The sequence below is a fragment of the Lepisosteus oculatus genome, chromosome 14 (assembly GCF_040954835.1).
Source record: "Lepisosteus oculatus isolate fLepOcu1 chromosome 14, fLepOcu1.hap2, whole genome shotgun sequence".
Lineage (NCBI taxonomy): Eukaryota > Metazoa > Chordata > Actinopteri > Semionotiformes > Lepisosteidae > Lepisosteus > Lepisosteus oculatus.
This window is the reverse complement of record NC_090709.1, coordinates 28,347,090-28,352,089: the sequence shown is the minus strand read 5'-3', so window position 1 is coordinate 28,352,089 and position 5,000 is coordinate 28,347,090. Positions and strand designations below refer to the sequence as shown.

The following is a 5,000-nucleotide window of genomic DNA, read 5'->3' as shown; positions in this document are numbered from 1 at the left end:
ACACAAGCACCCGTGTTTCGCCAAAGCTGACAAATAAACAGACGGACAAGCCGCACTGCACGTGTGAACAGGGGAATGAGCGAGCGAGCGGGGATAGGGCGCCTCCTGCGCTTAAAAGCTTACAGCACCTGGTATTCCCAGGCGGTCTCCCATCCAAGTACTAACCAGGCCCATCCCTGTTTAGCTTCCGAGATCAGACGAGATCAGGCGTGCTCAAGGGGGTGTGGCCGAAAGCCAGAGCAAGGCTCGCTGGCACCCTTCTTATTGAGAGGACAGCTCCGTCACCTCTTTTACGAAGCTCCTTTTTTTCCCTTGCGTTTCTCTCTTCTTCCCACGTTCTCTCTCTTCACTGCCTTCGTCCCCGCTCTATTTCACTTCAGCCTTTCACTTTTGCTTCCTTCCAATGAGGACGGAGCTGCGGGAGAAAGGGCGCTATAGAGGATCGCTGTGGAGAGCTGCTGCTGTGCTTTGACATCTGAGCTCTGTGGAAAACGATCTCAATACAATTCTGAAAAACGCGACTCTCCGAACGCCAGCCGAACAAGTCTCCACAGCCGATGCGCTGTGTCTCTTTTCAGCTGGCGATAAACCTTTCCTCGATCCTTTGCGGACTTGTAAAACTGTTCCTGATCAGAATAAAAAACGCTCACGCTAATACACAAGCACCCGTGTCTCGCCAAAGCTGACAAATAAACAGACGGACAAGCCGCACTGCACGTGTGAACAGGGGAATGAGCGAGCGAGCGGGGATAGGGCGCCTCCTGCGCTTAAAAGCTTACAGCACCTGGTATTCCCAGGCGGTCTCCCATCCAAATACTAACCAGGCCCATCCCTGTTTAGCTTCCAAGATCAGATGAGATCAGGCGTGCTCAAGGGGGTGTTGCCGTAAGCGAGAGCAAGGCTCGCTGGCACCCTTCTTATTGAGAGGACAGCTCCGTCACCTCTTTTACGACGCTGCTTTTTTTCTCTTGCGTTTTTCTCTTCTTCCCACGTTCTCTCTCTTCACTGCCTTCGTCCCCGCTCTATTTCACTTCAGCCTTTCACTTTTGCTTCCTTCCAATGAGGACGGAGCTGCGGGAGAAAGGGCGCTATAGAGGATCGCTGTGGAGAGCTGCTGCTGTGCTTTGACATCTGAGCTCTGTGGAAAACGATCTCAATACAATTCTGAAAAACGCGACTCTCCGAACGCCAGCCGAACAAGTCTCCACAGCCGAAGCGCTGTGTCTCTTTTCAGCTGGCGATAAACCTTTCCTCGATCCTTTGCGGACTTGTTAAACTGTTCCTGATCAGAACAAAAAAACGCTCACGCTAATACACAAGCACCCGTGTCTCGCCAAAGCTGACAAATAAACAGACGGACAAGCCGCACTGCACGTGTGAACAGGGGAATGAGCGAGCGAGAGGGGATAGGGCGCCTCCTGCGCTTAAAAGCTTACAGCACCTGGTATTTCCAGGCGGTCTCCAATCCAAGTACTAACCAGGCCCATCCCTGTTTAGCTTCCGAGATCAGATGAGATCAGGCGTGCTCAAGGGGGTGTTGCCGTAAGCGAGAGCAAGGCTCGCTGGCACCCTTCTTATTGAGAGGACAGCTCCGTCACCTCTTTTACGACGCTGCTTTTTTTCTCTTGCGTTTTTCTCTTCTTCCCACGTTCTCTCTCTTCACTGCCTTCGTCCCCGCTCTATTTCACTTCAGCCTTTCACTTTTGCTTCCTTCCAATGAGGACGGAGCTGCGGGAGAAAGGGCGCTATAGAGGATCGCTGTGGAGAGCTGCTGCTGTGCTTTGACATCTGAGCTCTGTGGAAAACGATCTCAATACAATTCTGAAAAACGCGACTCTCCGAACGCCAGCCGAACAAGTCTCCACAGCCGAAGCGCTGTGTCTCTTTTCAGCTGGCGATAAACCTTTCCTCGATCCTTTGCGGACTTGTTAAACTGTTCCTGATCAGAACAAAAAAACGCTCACGCTAATACACAAGCACCCGTGTCTCGCCAAAGCTGACAAATAAACAGACGGACAAGCCGCACTGCACGTGTGAACAGGGGAATGAGCGAGCGAGAGGGGATAGGGCGCCTCCTGCGCTTAAAAGCTTACAGCACCTGGTATTTCCAGGCGGTCTCCAATCCAAGTACTAACCAGGCCCATCCCTGTTTAGCTTCCGAGATCAGATGAGATCAGGCGTGCTCAAGGGGGTGTGGCCGTAAGCGAGAGCAAGGCTCGCTGGCACCCTTCTTATTGAGAGGACAGCTCCGTCACCTCTTTTACGACGCTGCTTTTTTTCCCTTGCGTTTTTCTCTTCTTCCCACGTTCTCTCTCTTCACTGCCTTCGTCCCCGCTCTATTTCACTTCAGCCTTTCACTCTTGCTTCCTTCCAATGAGGACGGAGCTGCGGGAGAAAGGGCGCTATAGAGGATCGCTGTGGAGAGCTGCTGCTGTGCTTTGACATCTGAGCTCTGTGGAAAACGATCTCAATACAATTCTGAGAAACGCGACTCTCCGAACGCCAGCCGAACAAGTCTCCACAGCCGAAGCGCTGTGTCTCTTTTCAGCTGGCGATAAACCTTTCCTCGATCCTTTGCGGACTTGTAAAACTGTTCCTGATCAGAATAAAAAACGCTCACGCTAATACACAAGCACCCGTGTCTCGCCAAAGCTGACAAATAAACAGACGGACAAGCCGCACTGCACGTGTGAACAGGGGAATGAGCGAGCGAGCGGGGATAGGGCGCCTCCTGCGCTTAAAAGCTTACAGCACCTGGTATTCCCAGGCGGTCTCCCATCCAAGTACTAACCAGGCCCATCCCTGTTTAGCTTCCGAGATCAGATGAGATCAGGCGTGCTCAAGGGGGTGTGGCCGTAAGCGAGATCAAGGCTCGCTGGCACCCTTCTTATTGAGAGGACAGCTCCGTCACCTCTTTTACGACGCTGCTTTTTTTCCCTTGCGTTTCTCTCTTCTTCCCACGTTCTCTCTCTTCACTGCCTTCGTCCCCGCTCTATTTCACTTCAGCCTTTCACTCTTGCTTCCTTCCAATGAGGACGGAGCTGCGGGAGAAAGGGCGCTATAGATGATCGCTGTGGAGAGCTGCTGCTGTGCTTTGACATCTGAGCTCTGTGGAAAACGATCTCAATACAATTCTGAAAAACGCGACTCTCCGAACGCCAGCCGAACAAGTCTCCACAGCCGAAGCGCTGTGTCTCTTTTCAGCTGGCGATAAACCTTTCCTCGATCCTTTGCGGACTTGTAAAACTGTTCCTGATCAGAATAAAAAACGCTCACGCTAATACACAAGCACCCGTGTCTCGCCAAAGCTGACAAATAAACAGACGGACAAGCCGCACTGCACGTGTGAACAGGGGAATGAGCGAGCGAGCGGGGATAGGGCGCCTCCTGCGCTTAAAAGCTTACAGCACCTGGTATTCCCAGGCGGTGTCCCATCCAAGTACTAACCAGGCCCATCCCTGTTTAGCTTCCGAGATCAGACGAGATCAGGCGTGCTCAAGGGGGTGTGGCCGTAAGCTAGACCAAAGCTCGCTGGCACCCTTCTTATTGAGAGGACAGCTCCGTCACCTCTTTTACGACGCTGCTTTTTTTCCCTTGCGTTTTTCTCTTCTTCCCACGTTCTCTCTCTTCACTGCCTTCGTCCCCGCTCTATTTCACTTCAGCCTTTCACTCTTGCTTCCTTCCAATGAGGACGGAGCTGCGGGAGAAAGGGCGCTATAGAGGATCGCTGTGGAGAGCTGCTGCTGTGCTTTGACATCTGAGCTCTGTGGAAAACGATCTCAATACAATTCTGAAAAACGCGACTCTCCGAACGCCAGCCGAACATGTCACCACAGCCGAAGCGCTGTGTCTCTTTTCAGCTGGCGATAAACCTTTCTTCGATCCTTTGCGGACTTGTAAAACTGTTCCTGATCAGAATAAAAAACGCTCACGCTAATACACAAGCACCCGTGTCTCGCCAAAGCTGACAAATAAACAGACGGACAAGCCGCACTGCACGTGTGAACAGGGGAATGAACGAGCGAGCGGGTATAGGGCGCCTCCTGCGCTTAAAAGCTAACGGCACCTGGTATTCCCAGGCGGTCTCCCATCCAAGTACTAACCAGGCCCATCCCTGTTTAGCTTCCGAGATCAGACGAGATCAGGCGTGCTCAAGGGGGTGTGGCCGTAAGTGAGAGCAAGGCTCGCTGGCACCCTTCTTATTGAGAGGACAGCTCCGTCACCTCTTTTATGACGCTGCTCTTTTTCCCTTGCGTTTTTCTCTTCTTCCCACGTTCTCTCTCTTCACTGCCTTCGTCCCCGCTCTATTTCACTTCAGCCTTTCACTCTTGCTTCCTTCCAATGAGGACGGAGCTGCGGGAGAAAGGGCGCTATAGAGGATCGCTGTGGAGAGCTGCTGCTGTGCTTTGACATCTGAGCTCTGTGGAAAACGATCTCAATACAATTCTGAAAAACGCGACTCTCCGAACGCCAGCCGAACAAGTCTCCACAGCCGAAGCGCTGTGTCTCTTTTCAGCTGGCGATAAACCTTTCCTCGATCCTTTGCGGACTTGTAAAACTGTTCCTGATCAGAATAAAAAACGCTCACGCTAATACACAAGCACCCGTGTCTCGCCAAAGCTGACAAATAAACAGACGGACAAGCCGCACTGCACGTGTGAACAGGGGAATGAGCGAGCGAGCGGGGATAGGGCGCCTCCTGCGCTTAAAAGCTTACAGCACCTGGTATTCCCAGGCGGTCTCCCATCCAAGTACTAACCAGGCCCATCCCTGTTTAGCTTCCGAGATCAGATGAGATCAGGCGTGCTCAAGGGGGTGTGGCCGTAAGCGAGAGCAAGGCTCGCTGGCACCCTTCTTATTGAGAGGACAGCTCCGTCACCTCTTTTACGACGCTGCTTTTTTTCCCTTGCGTTTTTCTCTTCTTCCCACGTTCTCTCTCTTCACTGCCTTCGTCCCCGCTCTATTTCACTTCAGCCTTTCACTCTTGCTTCCTTCCAATG

The 5,000-nt window shown here is 52.4% G+C and overlaps 1 protein-coding gene, 5 non-coding genes and 3 pseudogenes across 6 annotated transcripts in view; all 9 read right to left on the bottom strand.

Moving 5' to 3' along the window:
* The window catches only part of LOC107076200 (antigen WC1.1-like), a 455,354-nt gene that overhangs the window by 265,031 nt on the left and 185,323 nt on the right, over nucleotides 1–5,000 (bottom strand). The window lies entirely within an intron of this gene.
* On the bottom strand, nucleotides 117–235 carry LOC138216417 (5S ribosomal RNA). Its single transcript, XR_011180129.1, has one exon. It is a non-coding gene; the product is annotated as a 5S ribosomal RNA (ribosomal RNA).
* On the bottom strand, nucleotides 773–891 carry LOC138217969 (5S ribosomal RNA; annotated as a pseudogene).
* LOC138218529 (5S ribosomal RNA) lies at nucleotides 1,430–1,548 on the bottom strand (annotated as a pseudogene).
* LOC138218198 (5S ribosomal RNA) lies at nucleotides 2,087–2,205 on the bottom strand (annotated as a pseudogene).
* LOC138216997 (5S ribosomal RNA) lies at nucleotides 2,743–2,861 on the bottom strand. Its single transcript, XR_011180710.1, has one exon. It is a non-coding gene; the product is annotated as a 5S ribosomal RNA (ribosomal RNA).
* Nucleotides 3,399–3,517, bottom strand: LOC138216208 (5S ribosomal RNA). Its single transcript, XR_011179920.1, has one exon. It is a non-coding gene; the product is annotated as a 5S ribosomal RNA (ribosomal RNA).
* LOC138217290 (5S ribosomal RNA) lies at nucleotides 4,055–4,173 on the bottom strand. Its single transcript, XR_011181002.1, has one exon. It is a non-coding gene; the product is annotated as a 5S ribosomal RNA (ribosomal RNA).
* On the bottom strand, nucleotides 4,711–4,829 carry LOC138216986 (5S ribosomal RNA). Its single transcript, XR_011180699.1, has one exon. It is a non-coding gene; the product is annotated as a 5S ribosomal RNA (ribosomal RNA).